The sequence below is a fragment of the Symphalangus syndactylus genome, chromosome 5 (genome assembly GCF_028878055.3).
Source record: "Symphalangus syndactylus isolate Jambi chromosome 5, NHGRI_mSymSyn1-v2.1_pri, whole genome shotgun sequence".
Classification (NCBI taxonomy): domain Eukaryota; kingdom Metazoa; phylum Chordata; class Mammalia; order Primates; family Hylobatidae; genus Symphalangus; species Symphalangus syndactylus.
In genome coordinates, this window is record NC_072427.2 from 125,043,087 (window position 1) to 125,067,107 (window position 24,021).

General features: G+C 39.3%; 1 protein-coding gene across 11 annotated transcripts in view; it reads right to left on the reverse strand.

The window, feature by feature from the left end:
* SEMA6D (semaphorin 6D) overlaps nucleotides 1-24,021 on the reverse strand; it is a 600,716-nt gene that overhangs the window by 51,602 nt on the left and 525,093 nt on the right. For 2 of the 11 annotated variants that reach the window (XM_055279012.2, XM_055279009.2), the window contains exon 1: nucleotides 4,774-4,896. The exons of 2 other annotated variants lie outside the window; for them this stretch is intronic. The gene's annotated coding sequence lies outside the window, so the exon portion shown is untranslated. Of the gene's footprint in view, nucleotides 1-3,649; nucleotides 4,685-4,773; nucleotides 4,949-24,021 lie in introns of those variants that run through there. 7 more of the 11 variants (XM_055279014.2, XM_055279016.2, XM_063640722.1 and 4 more) reach the window with 6 other exon arrangements.

Below are 24,021 nucleotides of genomic sequence, written 5' to 3' on the forward strand. Positions count from 1 at the left end.
ACAAGCAATGGCTACTATAACAGATATCTTATTGAGTAAAAAGAAGAAAACAAAACAAAAAAATGCGACAGAAGGTATTGGGCACTAGTAGACACGGACCCCATATTTAGGTACATCGCGTGTTCTTTGTGAAAAGGGATGTAGCAATAACATGCTCAGTTCACCAAAAAAGGCCTTTTTCTATCTTCAGTCATTTGGGATCACAGGATGAAGGCGACTTCATTCCTTTCTTCCCCTTTTCAAGTAGACTTAAGTTCTGAAGGTGTAAGATGAGTGGTGGCTGAATGGCTCCTTCTAATTCTGTGATTCTGGTGGTTTGATCTTATAAGCTTCAAGAATCTTTCCTGTGGTGGTATAGTTGGGGCAAGCCTCCTTTTAAATGGAACACACGATTGCAAGGTGGCAAGGCCTTTCAGCAGGTGTGACCCCAGAACTGGATGAGGGGCCTGGGACAGGTTGCCAAACAATGGAAACTTCCCGTTCTGGGTGTTAACTTTAGTTACCACAGCCAGACAATACTGCCAGTGGTGTGGAAGAAAAAATTGCTGTAGCCAGCTGTGCTGTTCACAGTCGGATGGATTCCATGTAGCTCCAAATGGTGATAGAGCCAGCAGCCTGTTGTAGTCAAGGACAGGATGATGGATGATCTACATACTGTGTCCAAGCAGAGAGAATGGCAGAAGTTCACTTCAGGGTTGTTAAAATGCTAATCTGGGTGAGTTAACAAAAGCTTAATAGAAAAGGAAAGTTTGAGAAATAAGTACACCTCATGTGGTATCTGTGTGGACCACTGATTTGATCGCCCTTGGTTACATAAATGGTTGTTTTTCAAAGTAAGAACGTCTAGTAGTTTTCCTATTGGGAGAAATGCAAGCAGCTTCAATTATCAGTGGCACTGCCAGTGTTGTCAGGGTGTGAGGAGGAAAACTCCACCTGACAATAGCCACCTCAACTAGAAAGTGTTATGGTATGTTTAAAATAGTTATGTGATTTTTATTCTCTCTGTGTGTCATGGGAATAAATCAGAACACTTTTCTTTTTTTCTCAATTGGAAGTTGGCAGCTGTTCACAAAATCAGCAGCAACCCAAGACACTAGCTTTGGTAGATATTAACACTAAGTCTCCATTCACATGAGCCACAGAAAGTGAGATCTCTCACTCTAAGGACAGATTCAATGCGTGAATTACGCTTAACAGTACATTGAATCATTCACTAGTGTTAAAGGCAGGTAGGCTGCACCACTGCAAATATCTGGTATGGATAATCTTGCTTTAGAATCTCTAGAATAAAATAATACACTTCTAAAGAAAGGAGCATATCTACATTTCTTGTCAAAAGGTTGGTTTTCCCATCCTTTATTTCCTTTTATTTTTGCTCTATTGAAAATACAGAGAAACATATCTGGCTCACTTGGTGTTGGAACACTGGCTAGCACAGCTCCTTGCAAATGATAAATATTCAATAAATACTGCCTAGTTGGCATACCCCAACTGCTTCTTGCTTCCTCTAGAAAGGCATCTAGAATATGTAGGCTTAAAGTCTATTAATTAAAATAAAAGACAATATTTTATCGTGCAATATGCCAAGGAAAGAGTTCACCTCCTATGGTTACACTACTAATGGTTAGGCATTCAGCCAGGCTCTTAACTCTGCATAAAATGCATCAAAAGGGTGAAAAATGACCCTATTTCAGATGCATTTTTCACTCTTTGTATCTTAGTGAAACTCACATGCAAGAACAATGACTAAGCTAATTACTAAGGTTTATTATGATGGAGCAGCAAGAAGTGAAGAACTTCTCCAGTTTCAATAAGTCTTTAGCAATTATGGCCATCTTTGTGAATCATGGCTCTGATTCCTGTTTACTTGCTTGTGGCCTTTCAAGCGATAGAAACCACGACACTGATGTAGGGGCCTGCTTACCCCAATCACAGTTACTCGACAGAGCCTTTCTGTGTATGCAGCAAGCAAGAGAACCGAAGTCTTCTGGATTTCTAAGTTGCCCTCACTCTAAGGACCAACGGATTTACATCACAGCCATCTTTCAATTCCATCAACCCATCAAACCAGGGGAGACATGACCAGATGGTGCTATTAGAGGGCACCAAAAGAAAAAAAGAGACAAAGAAGAGGAAGATGGCAAAATGCCCACAAATCTAAATCAAACTCAAGTTAACCAGCTGTTGGTGATGAAGAAGTCACAATATTTCTGGCATACTCTCCTGAGTCACAGAAATGTTCTAAAAAAAAAAAAAAAGAAAAGGGAAGTTATCGATATAGCATCCCTACTAGGAATAAGGCCAGGTAGGAATATTCTGTAGGATGCAGTAAGAAATAGTTGCTAGTTGTTAATCTAACAAAATGTGCCAGTGAAAAAAACAGTCTGCTCAACAACACATTTTGGAAGCCTTAGGGTTATCTATTTAACTGTCTTTCTGGAAGTACATTCTAAGAGACCTAAACCAAACAAAGCACAGACAGTAACTATAAAAAACAAAACTCAGCTATGGCTGAGCTATGGTTTATTTATCTCTAGATGTTTAGGTTCATGGTAATATAGACCCAAATCTCAGAGCTTATCTGGCATTTTCTATTTATCTAAGCCAGAGTAAATGTTTGTGTAATATCTGCCAGCTTGACAGAATATGCCTGTCACTCACTACATTAAACAGGACTATACACAACTTAATTTCCTGAGTTAGACACCTAAGAGGGTAAGGGGATTTATTTTTTAACAGCATGAGTAAACCAGTATCAAAACCTATTGTTTTAAGCCACCAAAGGAGAGTAAAATCCTTCCCTTGAGCGGTCTGAGATGAGATTTTTTAACACTACAAGGAAGAAACCTTGAACATTTTCTTCAAACAAGTATTTTTCCTATTCTAAGGGACAGAGATCAAACCAGTTCAGAAAACTGTTAGACCTTTCCCTGGGACTTCAGCTTTGGAATAAACAAAATAATCCACTTAATGGCCCCAAATATCAAGTAGGGGGAAGGGCAAACTTAAAAAGCACCCATAATTTTTACTACAGACTTAAAATTCTTAGTGGCCAGAAGTTTTGGGGAAAAATCGTCCTACTCATTGCCCTTTCACCCCAAGTAACAGGAAACACTACAGTTATTTTTAAAGGAAAGCCCCTGCTGTAGTGGCAGACACAAGGTCCAATGACTGTTGACGAAGTCTATATATCTATAGTAACGATGTGCTGCGCCTTCCGTTTGAGATCATCTAGCTGACGGCGCTGAGGGCTCCGGATGGTGGAACATCAGTTACCGAATGGTCACCCCAGAACAGGGAGTACTGCCCTAAGTTCTTCAAACGCTGCGATTCATACCGGGACTTCAATCCCCTTCCACACCCCCAGCCCTGCCAGCTCCCTGACATTTCGCCTTTTAACAAGTTCAGGATTTAAACAATCACCTGACAGCAATGGTCCCAAGAGTGGATGGAGCACAAATTTTTCAAACCCAGTTCTCGTCCACACTTCCAAGTCCTTTATGACCTTTCATTTCAATCCAAGAATTACACATGACAGAAGCAGCTTCCAGCCCTCCTAAATTACCCAAGGCAGGCGGCTGCTGTATCAGTTTCTGCAGACCAGGGAAAACACCGCCGCTGTCAAGACGGGAAATAAAAGTTTCCCTACCTTCCTCCTCATCATGTCCCTGCCAGCGACTGCCGGCGCGAGCGGCGGCTCCCTCCCGGCTGCAGGACGCCTCTCGCTGCCAGAGAAGGGGCTCATGCAAAATTGACTCTTCCTTATTTGTTTCCATCCATAATTGATGTGGAGATGAGAACGTAACACATCTCAGCACCGAGCTCTTGCCGCCTGGCGGAGACCCTGTCCAAGACGCTTCCGTAGAGCATTTCCAGCCGGGGAACAAAGCACGGAAAGTTGCTGGGTAGAGCGGCCGGGAGGAGACACCGGGCGCCGGGTGGGCGGTGGGCTGCTCCGGGCCCGGGAGTCCGCCCGCAGCGCGCTCTGCCAGTAAGAGAAGAGGGACGGTGGGAAGTGGCCGCCCTCCGGGCCTGAGCCGGTGCCCGGGCCCGGGGGGCCGGGGATGGGGATGGCCAAGTCACCCGAGCTCCCGCCCCTCGCTGGCAGGCACTACCCGGGGGCCGTGCAATCCGGGGGCTGACAGGTATCCTACGCCCGCGAGGGGCTGCTCCGGCCTCAACTGCGGCGCTGCGCCCCTTCTCCAGGACGCAGACGAATGCTCGCCCGCCAGCTCCTAGCCGGGCCCAGAGCTGCCAGACCCCGGGCGTCCCAGCGTCCGCTCTGGGGCCAACGGGCGGGAGGGGGCGGCTAAGCCCGCAGGCGGCTCCTTCGGCCTTGGCTCAGCTCTCTCAGGCTGGCTCCTGGAGACGCTGTGCCCGGCACAGAAGCAACGCCTGCTCCCCCCATCTATGTGCGGGGGACGCCGAGCTGGCTCTGCCTGGCAAGAAACTTTTACTTGGTGCCCCCTCCGCTTTTTTTCCAAGGGGGTGCACAGTGGAGGAGGGCCTCCAAGTCCACTTGCCCCTCCCCCTAAGCCGCCAGCTTTGCCAGTTTTGACGCGTCCGCCAAACCTCTCCAGCCCTTTGCGCGTCCCTTGCACGGCAGGCAGAGAGAGCAGCTTGGAAAATAAATCAACGGTCCAGTGGCAACACACACACACACACACACACACACACACACACACACACACACACACAGCGATACGGGATCTCAGGTTCCGACCCCCACCGGGCGCCACAAGAGCATTAGCAAATTGTTGAAAACGGTCTTACCTCATTGGGGGGAGGCTGGTAAGAAAAAAAGAAAAAGAAAAAAAAAAGCTTGCCACGCGCAAGGATGAAAGAAAATAAAGAAAAATATTGTAAAAATAGATATCCCTCTGTCTCCCTAGGTCTTGGCTTCCTTGATAGAATCCTGAAACTCGCCACCACCCCTTGCAGCAGCCGCAGCAGCAGCAGCAGCAGCGGGACAGAGCAGGAGCAAAACAAACCGATGGACGGCAAATGGTGTAATTCGATCCATCTCCAAGTCAATCCATCAGGCGAGCCGGAGCCTGGCTCCCTCCACGCACTCGGCAGCTCCCGGCGCGGGTCCCACCCCCGGGCACGGACGGCAGGAGGCGCGGCCGGCCGGGCGCGCTCGCCCTCGCGGGTGAACCGTGGCCAGCGCCGCCTGGAGGCCCCCACCCTGGCGCCGCGGCCCTGCTGACCCCTCGGTGGCCTCCGCGTCCCTCCTCTCCGGCGCTCTGCTGCGCACCCTCCCTCTCCCCACCTCTGAGGAGCTTCTCCTTCTAGCAACTCCCAGTGCCTCAGTCATCCAGCTCGCGGTGGGTGCTGCAGCCTGCGAAGCAACCTTTTCGATTCCCTCCCTCTTTCCCTCTTTTTCCCTCTCGCTCACTTCTTTCAGAGCTTTCCTCCAGACACCCAGAGGACAAATCACTGCAGCCCAGGAGAGCTGCGGACGCAGTTGTTCCGTGAAGTTCTGCCTTAGTTTTCCAGTGTAAGATTTATTTTTTAAGCACATCTTTACAAACCCGCCCCCACATTACCCCCCGCCCCCCATTTCTCTTTATAACCACTAAGCAAAACAGCTGGGAAGAAAGCAATCAAACATTGCTTTATCTTTATAAAATACAGAAATTGCCTACTAAAAATCCCATTTCTACTTTGAATGAAAGCCATTCTGTACAGTATAATTTTGCAGGCTAATGAGCCGGTTTTACAGGCAAGTGTTTCGTGTAATATGTTGTGGGAGAAATGAAAATGTCCTTGAAGTGACATCATTTAAAATTGACTGTCACAAATGAAAAGAAAAAAAAAGTCACATATTCTAAAACAAGAGGATTTTAATTCAAACTTCATTTCCAAGAACGGGCTGTGTTTTATTAATTTCCAGTTGAATTATGGATCACTGAGGGCTCTAAATGGCTAGAATGAACCATGATGCCCCTGTTTAAAGAAAAAGAAAGAAGAGAGCTTTTTCCGCCAAACTTTTAATTTTCATTTGAGTATGGTTAATTACCGTGAAAGAGAGAAGAGAGGGGCGCAGAAAGGGCTTCCTTTCCTCAATGGTTCCTGCTTTCTCCCAAACACAGTTACATGTTTACATTTAGGAAAAATACCCTGGTCCTCGTTGTTTCTGAAACTTCCAAGGACAGCCTTGAAAAGGAACTCAAAAAAGACACCCCAAGCAACTGCTGCAGGACTCATCCGGACAACTATTTCCTCCCTAGTTAACACTGTGTAACCCAAAGAAAGAAGGGGAGAGAAGGATGAGGAGTCTTTTAAAATATAGATTCTTTCCTGCTGTTCTTCCAATTAGAAGAAAAGAGTAGGGGGCGGAAAGAACACCTTTGGCAATACAGCTCTGTGATTTTTTTCCTGTTGTTATTAGGTCTTTTGTTGGCTGGCTAGTTGGTGTTTTCTGGTTGTGCTGGGCTCTGACATCATTGCAAGTTACTTGGCAGTCAGGGCCCTTCCCCAGCCAACTTCTGACCCAGAAAGCTGTGCCTGTTTCCTGGCGTGCAGTTATTCTGTATTTTCTCCATCAAGGGAGCAAGCCCCCGCTGCAGGCAGAGGATACTGTGCATTGCATAAAGATTGCAAGGGGGTGGCCACTGGCTTGATGAGGAGTCAAATCGCCACCCACTTGGAGACAGAAAGCTCTTGAGTTGTCCTGCATCTGCAGTAGCAGCAAAGAGGAAAAAAAATTCAATTCTGGAGATTCCTAAATTCCTTGCTAAAATTCTACAATCGCCAGCTTTCCAGAGTGCCACCTGAAGAGTGCCATTTGCCCTAGACTGAGTTCCTAAACCCAGGAAAAAAGAAACTTTTAGATTGCAGAAGGATATGCTGGTAGGTCATTTCAAGCCATGGATTAGACATGTTTTCAGTCTGCATTATCAGTGAAGACCTCGGAGTCAATCCCTATATTTGGCCTGCTGGTGATGAGAGGTAGGGAAGTAGGCTCTTCACTGTGGCATAGTAAGAATGGTATCCTTTACCTTTTGGTCAAGACCAAAATATTACTTTTAAGCATTTATCATTTCCCTGGTTCCAAGAATCTTGATAGGAAAACAACACTCCTTTTATTTGGATTTTAGTGGAAAGAAGTCTAAGGAAAACTGCAAACTCTTTATGCAGCTACCATTGTTGTGGTTTATTAGCTTTTGGTCTCATCAGTTGGTTTTACACACTTTTAACCTTTTAACTTTGCTACTTCTCCAGCCCGACTCCCCCCTCTCCCTACCTTATGCTTTAGATGCTAGCATTACCCAGAAACTTGCGGTTCACCACTGTGCCACACTGTTTCATGGTGTCTCTGCTTTCTGGGTACTCCATCCCCATATTGGTATGTAGTTTAATTTCTGCTTTGCTTGACTTCTAGCCAACAATTTGTTTAAATGTCAAAACTTGCCTCATCCCACTAGCCCCTACAATGGGCATAAGTGCTTCTCTTCTGTGCTCCCCTAACCAGTTCACTATGTAATTAAGTAAATTGAAGGGAAATTACTGATTTAGCATGTCTTCCCCACTCACACTCCTTAACAGCAGAAATCTCTATTTACCTAGACAGTCCCAGTGCCTACTACAGTGCCTGGCATTTAATGGACGCCCAATAAATACTTGTTAAGCAGATCTAACAATGGAACCTACGACTTTCTTGCACTCCCTTATGTGCTAAACCAGAGAATACAGTCAGCTCTAGATTGGATGCTTCTCCATTTATTCATCCTGTGTCCCCAGGACTCAGCAAAGTACTGGCATGAGAATGTTTGTTAAATGAGTAAAAGAAGGAAGGTATAGATGAATGGAGATAATTGAGTGTTTTCACCAGAAGAAACTGTAAAGGGCTCAATGCTTCACATGGTTAGTGATTATGCTTAAACATTATCTACATACATTTCCCATCAGTGGAAAGCAGTCATTTTGTTTACAGTCTAGTCTGAAGCATAACGGTCACCTGAAAATTATAGAAAATCTGTGTGTGTAATTGTTAATAAAAGTTCATCAGTCATCAGAAAGTACAACTTCTTAACTGTTAGTTATTAAACAAAACATCAGTACTTAATATGCACCCAAACTCTGTTCTAAGCACTTTACAAATATTAACTTGCAACAATGCTACAAGGTAAGTACTATTATTATTATTTATCATTTTTATAGATGAGAAAACTGAAGCTTAGAGAGTTTAAGTGAATTGCCTGATGTCACAGAGTAGTAAGCAAGTAGGAGTTGAATTCTACCCCTTACTTAGTTGTAATAGTAGTTAATAGTGAGGTCATAGTTAATAGCAACAGATGATAATGAAGTCTTTGGAATATTAGTCTGGATTGAAATCCTTCTCTCACTAGACTTGTGACTTGAGATAATTTATTTAGCCACATATGCTTCAGTCTTCTCATCTGGAAAACAGGGATGATGATAATAATATTCAAATTGATTTTATAAAAACGGAATGTGGTAATGCATGTAAAGTGTTTAGCATCTGACCTGGAACAAAGCAAGCACTGAATAAATATTAAACAATATTTTTATAGATTCTCTGAAGGCAGCAGAATCTTGGAATCCTGCAGAATTGAATTCGAAACTTAATCCAACCTCACATTAAATGTGAGATTAAGGGCAAAAGTCCGTGCTACACAATAGATTTGCAATAAATTTTTGTTCCATTTCATCTCCTTCATTTTCTTATCTATGTGTATATGTCTATTAATTCTGATACACACACCACTCACTATCCAGTTGATATGAAATAACATTTTGTATGAATTTTAATGAATAATAAAATTTAGGATGTAGAATTTCATGTTTCAAAATAAAAAGAGGTATTGAAATTTCAAAGGTTGCTGTGGCTTCTGTGATTACTTTAATTTGGAATGCACATATAGTATTCCTTGCGTTCACACATTATAGAAAGTGCTTTTGTGGCAAGGGATTGCTTTCAAAACTAATCTAAGCTCTCCATGACATGATAAATCATTAATAATATAGACCCAAATCTCGGCATCTGCATAGGCACAGCTAGCCTCCTTGTGTCAACAGTCTGCATATGAAAGTGACTCTGCCAAGATATTTCACTTTAATGAAAAATATTTATCACAGTAAATCTTAAGCCTCAAGATTTTACTGACATAATTCATTTCTATTATTATGTACTATGATAGTATACCACCACAGCAATGCTTATGTTTAGAATGATAAAAATGTGCTTTTTAAAGTCATTTTGATTATTCTACCTCAGCATGAATAATTTTTGCTCTACACTCTGAGGAAAGGGAATACACTGTGCATTTATGGAACTAATATATCAGTTACTTATCTAATTTTCCTAATGGCTCTGTAGGTGTCACTGTGTGGAAGGACACTGAGTGCCCAAGCCAAATAAGAATCAGGCTTTAAAAAAATATTGTTATTTCCATAAGAAAGAGGAACAGCAAACAGCCTTTAATAACAACTAGCTCTTTTGCAAACAGACAAGAGATATGAAGACTATCATTTTATCAAAGATCTTTTGAACAAACAGAAGCAAAACGAACTTTTTGAAGGGTGGGTCATACAAAAAGCTGGCAACTCAGTCAGTCACTAAATTGTGCTTATCTGTACTTTGAAAGGGAATACTTAGGATACTGGAATGCCAGCTTACATCCCAACAAAAAGGAAGCTGAGACTCCAAATTCCTGACAGACTTCTCTCTACAAATTTACAGTAGCCAAGCCTCTGACCTTGAAGAATTGGAGCTGAATAATACCTATTAAATGTTAGAATGTCTTAACCAAGGACAAAGATAATGAAACTAATTAGAAGTGGTAGAAATTAAAAGTTTACTTTTAAAAATATATACTTAAAACTTGTTTTTTAAAAACAAACCTCCCCACCTAATCTTATTATTATTATTTGCTTCTGCCAACCTTAAAACTGAAACCGACAAAGGGAGAAGGAACTGACTGGATACCTGTTTCATCCCAGATCATGGCCAGGTACAATAGTATTAATTCTCACCACAGCTCTTTGAGACAGACATCATTTTATGAACAAAGAAACCTAGGCTTGGTTAAAATAACTACCTTATTAGGGTTTTCTGCCCTAGTAGGTGGTAGCCTAGATTCTAATCCAGGTTTGTTTGCCCCTCAATCCTTATTTTTTTGCTAGTATACCATTCTATGAAAAATGATATAAGCACAAGTTTTAAAAACTATGTCTTGGATAACACAGGAAATAAATAAATAAATAAATAAATAAAACCCCACAATTAGATATTCAAAGCTAGACTACAAGTAAATGTGTGCTTCAATGTCAAAATTTTTAATAATTTTTGCTTGTCACATAAAATCCAGTGTAAGGACATCTGCGATAGGATTCATAGCATAGTTTAAACCTCTGTATATTATATACATTCTATTATTCATATAACTGCTCTGAATCACTTGTAAATAATAATAAGACCTATTTCACACCATGCAGGTTTATATTAAAATAAACCTCTTTGGTTAAGCCATAAATGTTTCAATTAATGTTTAGGGCCATATGTTCACATCCTCCTCATCTTCCCCCAAATCTTAATCATTGAATGTTTTACACACAAAACCCCCTACATTATAGGTACAGAGAGCTGATTCATTGCCAGAAACCACTAGTGCCACCTACTGGTTAAGGAAAAGAGAATAGAATTCTGGGTAATTTCCACCTTTCCAAATAAGAGGCACTAAATGAAAACAATCTTTTCTTTCCTGTTTGCCTTCTCAGATAGGATGTTTACTATTATGGACATTTTATTAACGTTGAATATATTGAAGTTATTAAAATTACACTGCTAATATGCAAGGGAGTGAAGGGTGGTGTGTGTTTGAGGGACACGAAGCAGCTGATGTTCTGGGATAAAAATCAAAAGCAAACACTGTTAGAGTTTGGCTTTAATAATAGGGGTTGTCTAAAGTCCAAAATGCCCTCTTAAGCTGTGGTGAAGTGGCAAGAAGTGCTCCCTCCACCAGTCCCAGTTACGGGGGGTTCATTTATGTCCTAGAAGGAGGCTCAAGAGAAACTTAGTTTGTTTAACTTTTGTTTGGTTCCACAAAGTGTACTGCTCAAGTTCTGGTTCCCAAACCCCTCTGGCCTTCGAACCTAATCAATTGCCAGTCAGCGAGTAAAAATAGTTCAGGCCTATACATTTTTACAACAAACTTTCTTATTAGTAGGTTGGCCCCAGCAACCAAATTAGATTTAAACATTATCTGATTCATTTGACAATTGCTAGGGTATGTTCCTTGGTGGCTGTCTTCTAGAAGCTTGAATTGTGATATATGCTGAAAAGATCACTTCAAATTGACATTTTTAAGGAAAGCTTAAAACAGGAGCCTCACAGAATTTGTGTCGTCTGCCTTTGTGTTTCACTTACACAGCTAAAATGAAAACCTCTTTGGCTGAGAGCTTTTCTGGAAAATCCAAAAAGGTCCAGAAGGACTGGTTAGACATTTTTAACAATATCACACACCCATTAAATTTGAATATTTTGGTTATAGTTGTATTTGATGGCTGGCTTTTCAAATCTTATTGCCACTGTATCACTGCACACATTGTGTGTGTGTTTGTGTGTGTGCGTGTGTGTGTATTTTTCCTCCAAGAGTTTCTGTTTAAGGCTTTATGAATTCTTTTGCTATAATAAAATCTTTGGAATTATGTTCATAAACTACCACGATATGTTCTGAATTTCTGGGTCATAATTATAAAATAAACAGATTCATTTCTCTCACAAATTTTAATTAAGAATTCCCGTTATGCAATTATTTGCTAATGAATAATACCCACTCAGTTCCAAGGCATACTATTAAATATGTTTACTCAAAAATTTGTTTTCTGAAGACAGTTTCCAGGGGTCGGTTTCTCATTTGTAAGCCATCTACCTCAGTAACTGTCATATTAAAATAAGAAGAAATGCTTGTCTCTTATATCATTGAGATAGGTGAGCATTCAGGAGACAAGGATAATTTATAATTGATGGAAATAATTTAATATAAAAAGCTAATCCATCAGCCAGTATTTTAGTTCCTCATAAATATCAAGCTACTGGATTCTGTGATTTATTTTGTTTAGATCTTTTGGTTAGGCTATCCAATTGCCCAGTCATTGCTAGGCTTTTGCTTGTAAAAGGGGGCAGTAGAGGAACTTATTTGCCTGATGTTTATTTATTGTGCTTTGAGAAAACTACCCCAGTCTGGGCTACTGACTCCTTAAATATGATCTTGGTTCCCATGTAGTAAAGGAACAATCAATTTGCTTGCTTTTGACTTTTTTTTTTTTTTTTGCCAGTTTTTATGTTGAAGAAAAAATATGAATAAACAAATAAGTGGTTACTTATTTTTGATATCAAGTAAATGTGCAGCCTAGAGAAGGGGGATATTTCTAGAAATGGGAAACAAAGTTGGCCCTTTCAAGTTAAACCACTAGAAATATACAAGGGCTGACATTTCTGCAAATAGTCTAAGAGACAGTGAGTTCCAAGGGAAAAGGGGACCTCCCAAATCAAACCAGGGCATTACAAAATCTAATCAAGGTGACAAGGATATATCCCCAGAATAAGACTATAACTAAAGTGGAAGGGGGCAGGATCATTCACTCATTCATTCTTGCATATATTCATTTCACCATTTATTATTAATAGCAGCAATCTGCTTTGTGTAAAGTGCTACACAGAGATAAACGAGAAATACCTTGCATTTAGACAGCAACTTAAAATTTCAAAAGCAGTTTTATCATTTAGAGTCGTGGCAGGGAACAGATGGCACACTTGACTCTGGTAATTTAAGGAGCCTTTAATAAAGGGACTGTTTGTTAAGGTGTGGATAGAGTGCAGGGAGACCATAGGGGCCAGTTACTCTGGGGCCTTTACTACCTCTAGGTCCTAAGGAGCCAGATGAGGGAGGTAATTGCTCCAGCAGAACCCGGAGATATGAAGACTGTAGAGAGCACCCACTTGCAGCAGCTGTGTCCTTCAGTCAAGGGACTCTCTCATCCTGGGGTGACATGTAGGAAAGGGATGGGGAAATAAATATCACCACCCACTCTCTTCCCTCTTTCTGATCCCCTGCAGGTGCTCTTCATTGGTTCAACCTCACTTGAAGACAAAGGGCAAGAAGGCCCATTGATGCAGCCCTTAATGGTCAACCTCCGGGGAGTAGGGAAAAAAGGATTAAGAGTAGATCTGGTGGCACAAATGGAAATTTACTATTTAATTTTATTTTGGTCCTTATAGCGCACTATGTGGTAGGGGTGCTCCTTTTGCAAATGAGAAAGCTGCAACTGGGAAATTTGCTTATTATAAAGATAACCCAGTTACATAGCAGAGCCAGACCTTGAACCTGCGTCTTCTGAATCTAAGTCTGGTGCTTATCACACTGTCTCCCTATTCTCTGCCCTTTGGACTTCCTTATTACACTTATCTCACCATGTAACTTTATGAACATGTTTTATTACTTACTAGACAGAGCTCCCTGAGACAGGGAACTAGGTCTTTGTATCCTTACTGTCTAGAATTAGAGGCTGAGATAGGAACCCAGGAGACTTTTGATGGATGGAATAATAAGTGAGAGAGCATGCAACCTGACTGAAGAGACAGATGTGCAAAGAGTTAACATCACATGTAGCAGAATACTGTAAATACTAAACCTAGATGTAGAGAAAATGTACTTTGGATGTATAGGACAAGGGGAAATGCATAATACTGCAGGTTATAAAAGCTTCATGACGTGGGGCCTATAAGCTGAGTCACGCTGGAAGATAAATGTCTACAGGTAGAAACTCTAACAGAGGTACTTTGGGCAGAGAGGGCAGCAGAATCAAGGGAGGGTGATAGGGCATAGTATACTGGGGCCACGATTAGTATTCTTGGAGGCAAGTAACAGGAAATGTGACGGAAAAGACAGGATGAGATCACTGTACCGAGTTCCTTAATTCGCACGTGCTAGAGTTTGAATGTTTTCCTCATGTGTTTAGAAGACAGATTTTTTAGGAAAAGATGATTGTAATGCTTTTGAGTGAGAGACAGCTCTCAAGCTGTCTCAAGCCAGAGGATATATAGCTTGGAGAAGCAAGAGGTTTCAGATGTAAGAATGCTAGTGTAGGGGTCAGGACAGAAGATGACTTTAATGGAGGTAGAATCAATAGAAAAGTGGGAACATACACCAGAACACACAGCAGAGTTGGTAGATGTTTGAGTGTCAGGGAAGGGGATGTGGGAGATTTTTCCAAGTTTCTTAGTCTGGCCAAATTTAAGAAAAGTTGTATTTTGATAAAAGAAACATGAGGTGGAAAAGATTAATGGGGGGATAATTGAGTACGGTTTTGGGTAAATGGAGTTTAAAGGGCGGGCATGGCGTCCATGAGGTGATGCCCAGCAGAAAATTGGAAATTATTACACAGTTACTTCAGTAGACAGGGGGAACATATTTTCCAGAAAAATACCAAAATCTACATGAGCCATATACATACAAAAAAGTAAGAAGAAGTCCAGTTTTTATCCAGTGATGCAGGTTAGCCTATCTACCTTCTGAAGGCGTACGTGCTCAGGAGAACGTGCACAAGAAACCCTTCATCCTTCACATTCCTAGGCTCTGTCCTCCAACTTGGAAATTATGCAGTCTTACTGGTGGCTTGCAAACATAGGAAATGCAGACGTGGCAATTCATCATATTTTATCTACTATTTTTTTTGAGCTGACTGTTTAGTGATATCTTTTCAGCCTGACACTTTTACAGAAAATGCTGATAGATACTTTTAAAACTTTTAATGAAACTATATAAAAATCATTATTTCAGAAATTTTAAGAGAAGTTTGGTCTTAGTGTGGTGTAGATGAGGTTGAAAAATTACCGAAATCAATTTACTTAACCATTACCACTGCATGTAAACTTAGGCATCCTTAGGCTCTGATCATCAAGATTTGCTGCTAAAGTGTAAATGAACTTAGGGAAACACAGTTCAGTAGCTTCTCTCAATTTTCTTGGACAACATGAACATGTCATTTTACTTGATTTGAAATGCTAACGTGAAACATAAAAGAGAGTGGATCATTTCAGAGGAAAAAGAATCACATCTTGACAGCCAGATGATAAAATGCTATAACAATAAAAGATTAGGTCACTTCCAATTCTCTTTACAAAAAAACCTCTGAAATATATAGGATATAATTTTAACTCTTTAAGCAGAGTTTTCCATTTTATTTTGAAAAGGAAAGCTTATGAAAAGTGAGTATGGATATCGTGAGCATCATGGTATTATTTAATGGTTAGGGTGCTTTAAGGTAGCAGTACGTTCAAGACAATTTATCATGTAATAGTTATAGGATTACAAAATGGGCACTTTTTTTTCTTATGGTGATTTGTTTCTTCATTCATATTATGTGGGTCATTTTAAAACAACTTATATAGTGTTCTCCTAATATCTAGAGGAGAGGGAGAGAGAAAAATAGAAAGAAAGAGAGAGAGAGAGAGGTCGAGAGACAGAGTGAAAAGGAAAGCAAATGAGAAATCTAATTAAATTTAATGGAACATTTCCAAGAAAAAGATAAAGTCTTTAGCAGCATCTGCAGTTTCAATTTGCGAACTGTAGGTACTTACATTGCCGGGAACTTACTTTTCTTTTCTTTTTGTTTTATGATTTGTCATTAATGCAGAGAGAAATAAAATAGATATAAGTATTTGTTAATTTCAGGCAAACCATTTCAACTTACACAGAATGTCATAGAATGTATGCTTAATTACATAAGCAACCTTTGTATTAAAAATATCACTTTATTACCCTCCATAAACATTTATGAATCTCTTTAGTTTATGATGAAATTAAGAGAAAATGAAAGGCAGGAATAAACTACAAAGGATTTTTTCCTCATCTTTTAAACTGACTTCATTAAAACTGTAATTTAGTGCTATGTATAACTGAGCAATCCAAGAGTAGAGATGGGACAAATTTATACTTTTATTCAGACAAATGTTGAAAAAATAGTGTTTGGCTTTTGATGAATATTTAATATGCCAGAGAGCTCTCAAGATCCCACTTTAGCAGTGAGATCTGGGGCAGTTTTCAGCAGAGACTGAATTTCTCATCTGGCCTCCTGAGTTCCCTCTACCACTTTTCTTCCTCTCATATTCCTTAAGTTGCAAAGAGGCAGAAAAATACAACATCTTTTGCCCAAACAGTCTCTCACATGTGCCCTGTAACTGAGGTAGATCAGGACAAGGGCTCTGGGACTGAAGCAGTCTTCATTCTGGAGAAGGATCAGGTTGCCCTTGATTGGAAGCCATAGGAGTGTGGCTATCCACTGAAAGTTCTGGCTCCCTGGTAATGGCCTTAAGCCTTGAGGGCTTGATAGAAAGCCAAAATGCTTCACAGTGCAGCACAGACTTTGGCCCTGCACTTCCTCTCTTACCTCTTGATAGCATAAGTCAATGCGCGTCAAGAACCCAGGAATTTCCTGGGGAACTGGTCTTAGGTATTCCTGTACTTCAGAAGAATTGGGAAAAACACTGGTTGGAAAGGCCTGTTGTGATTAAGAGGTGATTCTCTGGTTGAAGGAGGAAATGAGAGAGATTGGGTAAAAAATCAGGGAAGAATGAGTTCTAGATCCCACTGCCAAAAATTATGAAAATTATTAAGTCATGTATTACATTTATTCAATTATTTTACAAGGGTAAGTACAAAGAGCACAAGTTTTGATTTTTAGCTTAGCTTTGAGCTCTAAACAATTCCAACTTTCAGTTTCCTCTTCAGTAATGTTGAGATAATGTTTAACGTGAAGTTTATTGTTAGGAGTAAAGTAAATGATGTTGGTAAAAACATCGTGTAAGTTTTATAAAGTAAAACTGTAAAACCCTAAATTAAAGTTAGATATTACCAAAGTCCAGTGCCCAATTTGGTGGCCATATCAGAATCACTTGGGGGTGCTTTGATCTGCCTCCCTTCCTTCTCCATTACAATAAGCCCCTCTAGTGTCCCCCTCTCTCCGTTTGGTACCATTGCTCTCCTGACCCACTGTTGTGCTGTGTCCCATAGGTGCTTCAGAGTAAAAGTAATTGCCTTCAGGTGTGCTAGAAAGCGTGGGCCTTATGTTTATCCCGAGTGCTTAGGACAATGTTTAGCTAAATATATATTTATTGAATGGATGGCTTGAGTGGTAACACAAAGATGCTTACGAGAAAAGTGAATGTGTTTTTACTGTTATAGAATCTTTTTATTTTTAAAAAAACTTTAAGTACATCTTGATTATAGCTCTTATACAAAACTAGAATAGGATAATTTTTTGCCATGTTCAAAATGTAAACCTCTCATTTCAAAATCCAACAGTTCTTACTGGTAAAATACAAGAATCCTTTTTTTTTTTTTTTAAAGAAAATAAGAGCCCTGGATATCAATCATCAATTGCTACTGTTATTTACCATTATTTTGAAGGTGTTAACCAATGCAGTAAGACAAGATTTTTTTTTTTTTTTTTGAGACAGGGTCTGGCTCTGTTGCCCAGGCTGGAGTGCAGTGGCATGATCATGGCTCCATGGCTCACTGCAGCCTTGAGCTCCTGGGCTCAATCAGTCCTCCCACATGAGCCTCCTGGGTAGCTGGGACTACAGGCACATGCCACCACATCCAGGTAATTTTTTGTAGAGATGGGGTTTGGACATGTTGCCCAGGCTGGTCTCAAACTCCTGGGCTCAACTGATCTGCCCATTTGGGCCTCCCAAAGTGCTGGGATTACAGGCGTGAGCTGCTGTTCCTGGCCCCAAAATTTGAATTATCATGTATATTCTGAGATTGGCAGCAAAAACTCACTATTTACAGTGATGGTATACATTAAAACTATACAAAATATTTTAAAAATATAAAGTGGTGGTATATATTAACACTTAATGCATAGAAAGACATCCACTGTAGGCTGGACATGGCGGCTCATGACTATAATCCCAGTACTTTGGGAGGCTGAGGAGGGAGGATTGCTTGAGCTGAAGAGTTTGAGGCCAGCCTGGGCAACTTACTAAGACCTTGTCTCTACAAAAAATTTTAAAAAGAAAGAAAGAAAGAGAGAGAGAGAAAGAAAGAAAAAGAAAGAAAGACATCCACTATATACTGAGAGAGAAAAATATGCTATAGAAGAGCTTATTTCATGTGCTTCCATTTTTGAAAAACAAAAGCAAAATGAGGACTGCGTATATGAGCACATATGTATGTGTGTCTGTGTAAAGCTATATATCAAAACATTAAAAATCCCTGGGTTTTTGCAACAGATAATTTTCTTTCTTTTACACACCCCCATGTACTATGAAAAGGTTTTCCTTTCATTAAGAATAATTAATTTTATTAGCAGACAACTTAATCTTTATTAAGAAAATCTGAAGCCTTGTAAAACTTTTCAAAATATTCCAACATCAGATGGTAAATACACACACAGTTAAACCTCCCTATCTCCCCTTGCCCTGAAAAAGAGAGAGAACTGGGCCATTGTTTAGTATTGGACCTAACCATACTTTTTATCTCCATTATTGATTTGGATATTGCAGGGTTTTTCTGTGGTTTCTTTTGCCAGAATTATCTATATAATAATATTAATTTTCTACTTTCCTTTATGTAAGTGCAAATTCAAAGAACAGGAACTGTTTTTCACAGTCATCATTTTTCTCTGCAGGAGTTTCTGGAAATTGTCACAAATTGGGTTGCTGCGTAGTGGGTTCCTTTCATTTTTTTTTTCCACAGGAATAGTGATGCACATGAAAGTTTGCATATTGGACCAAAATACGTTATTATTGATACTGTGGCATAAATCACAGTTAGAGCCTATGTCATAAATTTAACTATGCAAATGTGCACCTTTACATTTAAATAGCAAACTTGTATTTCATGTCTTAGAAAAAAAGCATGAAAATGTTTTTATTGATTTTACAGAAGGCCCCAAAGTACAATAAAATGAATGTATAGCCTATAAAAATATAATTTCACCCATGCCATATACTGCAGTGATCTAAAATTAATGGGCTAGCTCGAGTAAACATTAAGCACTTGATTAACAACATGTACACCTGCTACAGATTATAGAAATTCTTTTGGAGGGTTATTTCAATGGATCGTGTCTTTTTGAAAAAGTTGTACGTGGAAATTTGAAATAAGCATATTTTTGCTCTTAATAAATAAATTCATTTTCACATACAGCTATGTACAAAATCTTTCCATCTATTTTTTTGTATAAACACACACTGCATTTACATTATAATTCACTATTTGTGCTGTACATTCTAGGAGTCTGGATGAATGCATAATGACATGTATCCACTATTATGGTATTATACAGAGCAGTTTCACTGCCCTAAAAAAATCTTCTGTGTTCTGATTACTCATCCCTCCTTTTTTCCCCTCTCAACTCCTGATCTTTTCACTGTGTCCCTGGTTTTGCCTTTTCCAGAATGTCATAGTTGGAGTCATACAGTACATAGCCTGTTTATACTGGCTTCTTTCACTTAATATATATTTAATTTCCCCATATGTCTCTTCATAGATTGATAGCTCATTTCATTCAAATATTGAATAATATTCCATGGTCCGCATGTATTATACTTTATCCATTCACCTACTGAAGGACATTCTGGTTGCTTCCAGGTTTTGGCCATTATGAACAAAGCTGTATAAATATCCATACACAAGTTTTTGCGTGGACATAAGTTTTCAGCTCCTCTGGGTAAATACTAAAATGTGCGATTGTTGGATTGTATGGTAAGCATATGTTTAGTTTTGTAAGAAAACACCAAACTGTTTTCCAAAGTGGCTGTACCATTTTGCATTCCCATCAGCAATGCATGAAAGTTCCTGTTGCTTCACGTCCTTTCCAGCATTTCTTGTTGTCAGTGTTCTGAATTTTGGTCATTCTAATAGGTGTGTGGCAGTATCCTGCTGCTTAATTTGCATTTCTTTGATGACATATGATGTAGAGCATCTTTTTATATGTTTATTTTCCATTTGTATATCTTCTTTGGTGAGGTGTTTCTGAAGGTTTTGGCCCTTTTTTTTTGAGGGGCAAGGAATGGGGAAGAGACCTTAATGCTGTGTCAGAGGCATCCATTAGCCAAGTATGACCATCAGTGTCTGGCTGAAGGTAAAAATCATTGGGAAAATGTGTTTCTATAGGCAAGAAAAATTAAAGCTAATATAAATTTCCGAATAAAAATTTGGCTAAAAAGAAGAAGAAAAATGTTGAGTATAGGAAACACTTTTGACTAGTTTTGACTGCAGTGGGCCACTTTTTCTGTCTACTGTAGAACCAGCAAACTAGCAGTTCAGAGGATGTGCTCACAATAAGGATGGGTGAAAGGGTACAGCTTCCCTAGGTTTCCATCATTCTTCAGAGAGGTGTGTCTGAACTTCACTGTTAAAAGCAGTACTGTGCCTGAAGAACCAGGTGAGGGGATGCCAGAGCAAGGCTTCCTGCATTTCATACCATTAGCCATGGAAGGGGATATATTATCACTAAAGCAGCTTCTCTAATACCATATGAGGAAATTTTTGCTATGCTACATTACATATTTCTACTTTCACCTTCTTTCTGGACCAAAAGTCTTTTTAATTTTAACTTTATTTATTTATAAGTGGATGAATACAAATTGTGAATATTTATTCTGTACAACATGTTTTAAAGTCTGTATACATTGCAGATGGTTAAATTGAGCTTACTAATATATGGGTTATCTCATGTAATTACCATTTTTTGGTGGTGAGAAAATTTAAAATCTACTTTTTTAGCAATTTGCAAGAATAGAATTCATTGTTATTAACTATAGTCACCATGTTGTACAATAAATATCGTGAACTTATTCCTCCTATCTAACTGAAATTTTGTATCCTTTGGCCAACATCTCCCCAATCCCCCTCCCCTCAGCTCCTGGTAACCACCATTCTACTCTCTACTTCTATGAGTTCAACATTTTTAGATTTCACATACAGATGAAATATTTGGCCTATTTTTTAATTGGGTTGTTTGTTTTCTTATTATTGAGTTTTAAGTGTTCTTTATATATTTTGAACAACAGTCCTTTGTCAGATATGTCATTTGGGAATATATTTTCCCAATGCTTGGTTTATCTTTTCATTCCCTTGACTGTGCTGTTCACAGAGCAAAAGTTTTTGATTTTAATGAATTCCAGCTTATCACTTCCTTCTTTCATAGACGTTGCCTTTGGTGCTGTATCTAAAATGTCACCCAAACCCAAGGTCATCTAGAATTTTTCCTATATTATCTAATAGAAATTTTATAGTTTTACATTTAGGTCTGTGACTTTTTGGGTATAAGGGTATAAGGTCTCTATAGATTAATGTTTTTTCCATGTGGGTATCCAGTTGTTATAGTAAAATTTGTTGAAATAGCTATCTCTTCTCCATTGTATTACATTTGCTTCTTTGTCAACCATCTGGGCTCTCCATTCCATTACACTGACCTATTTGTCTGTTCTTTTGCCAATACTATACTTTAAAAAACGATATATGAGCTTGCTATGTTGCCCAGGCTGGCCTCGAACCCCTGGGCTCAAGCGATTCTCCTGTCTCAGCCTCCCGAATAACAAGGACTACAGGTGCATGCCACTGCACCTAGTCTATACTTTCTCCTTCAATAGGCTATTCTGAGTCTTTTGCCTTTCAATATAAACTTTGAAATCAATTTTTTAAAATTATTTATTTACTTATTATTTGTTTATTCACTAGAGAAAGGATCTTACTTTATCACCCAGGCTAGAGTGCAGTGGTTTCATCATAGGTCACTGTAACCTTGAACTCCTAGGCTCAAGCAGTCCTCCCACCTCAACCTCCTGAGTAACTAGGACTACAGGTGTGTGCCATCATGCGTGGCGAATTTTTGTTTTTTTAAAAATATTTTGTAGAGACAAGGTCTCCCTACATTGCCTAGGCTGGTCTCAAACTCCTGGCCTCAAGTGATCCTCCCACCTTGGCCTCCCAAGAATCAGTTTGTTGATGTTTACAAAATAGCTTGGTAGGACTTTGATTGGGATTGCATTGAAACTATAGATCAATTTGGCAAGAATTGACAACTTAACAATATTGTCTTCCTATCCATGAGCATTGAATATCCTTTCATTTATTTAGTTCCTTTTTGATTTATTTCAATAAAGTTGTGTAGTTTTCCTCAAATAAATCTTGTACCTATGTTGCACATATTTATATCTAAGTATTTCATTTTGCAGGATGCTAATGTAAATTGTATTGTGTTTTAAATTTCAAATTCCACTTTCTTATTGCTGATATATAGGAAGGCAACTGGCTTTTGCATATTAATCTTGCATCCTGCAACCTTGTTATAATTGCTTATTGGTTTTAGGAGGTGCTTTTTCATCAATTCTTTCAGATTTTCTGCATTAATGATCATGTCATCTGCAAAGGCAGTTTTATTTCATATCATTGTTTTCATTGCATTAGCTAATATTTCCAGTATGTGTCAAAAAGCAGTAGAGAGAAGCGACATCCTTGTCCTGTCTTGGTCTTCATGGGGAAAGTGAAATGTCTTGAATTTGCTTGCTTTTCTTTTGTTTTCTTTTCTCCCACAAATATTCCCCTTCCTTTGCAATGGAATTGATGTGAAATGCAGGAGGGCAGTTTAGGTATATGCCTAGGCACGACATGGAGGGACAGCCACTATCCTCTGTCTGTTGCTGGTAGCTTATGTTTTCAAGATTTGCTTTGCTATCTGTTAATTAAACAGAATGACAAATGTCTAAGGTCTTTTTTAGAGGTGATTTGATGTGGTGAAAACGCACTGCACAGAGACAAGTAAAGCCAAACTTCACTCCTTAATAGCTGTTTGACCTCAGAAAAGTCACTTTAATTTGATGAGTTTTAATTTCCTCATATATAAAATAGGGATAATACCAGTCTTCATAGGATTGTAAAAGACAAATGAAATAGCAAGGGCAAAGTACTTTGCACAGTGCTTGGCACACAGTAGGCTTGTAATAAATTAGTTGTCTTGCTCTTTGACCTAAATCCTATGATTGTGTGAAGGTTAATTTGAGGTAAAATATAGGTTCCCATTGAATAGTATTGAATAAAAGGAAAAGTAAAATAAAGGCCTTTAAAAAGCTGGCATAGGCTCACCCTTCTTGTCCTTACTAGACTGGGTATAGAGTAGGTGCTCAATAAATTGTACAGATAATTAATATAAAAAAGCAACTTAGGGATTATTCTTCTTTCATATTCTCCTTCTTTTAAAATCAGTCACTTCCCTTTGCCTGCCTCTGCTCTCACAGCCATTTTAAATTTAACTTTATTGAATCATACAATGGAGAATGTTATAGCTACTCCTTGGAGTGGTGGTGGTAGGTTATGACAGTGGCTGGAAAATCATACTGTCTAGGGATCTAGTTTGTCTCTAGTTCATGGGAGGCAAGTAAGTAGCAAGTATAGTATATTGGGGCAACTCTGATAGTGACTGCATGGAATGTTGCATTGACAAAGATGCTGTGGCTGCAGCAGAACTCGTGGGAAAAGAGTATTATCATTAATTAGTTCCTGGGTTTAGCAAGACAGACTAGATACCTGTGTGCTATGTATTTCTACTTCATATATGTGAATTAGCTACATCAGAGGAAAAGATGGAAGAAGGGAAAAAGTAACAGGTGATTTCCAGGCAGGAAGGGAATAATCAAGTTTATAAATGTTTCTCATTTAGTGGATTCACATTTTTAGGTCCCATCTATATCAACACATTTTTCATTTACCTCTTGAGAAGATTTCCCTGGTAGGAAGATTTTAGTAGCCTGGAAGCCATGCCTTGATGAAGTCTTAAGAGAGTTTTATTTTTATTGCCAGAGGTTTTGCAGTAGCAGCATAAAGCATTTATAAAATTTTGCTCTCGCCACTGGAAAATTTGATCATTTTGTCTGTTAAATAATACCTAAGCTTATACTGGCCCTTTTTTTCTCATCTCTTTCATTGGTTACTTACTTCCACAGAGTGGCAGAACATCTAAAACAGCTTGCATTTCATTGTT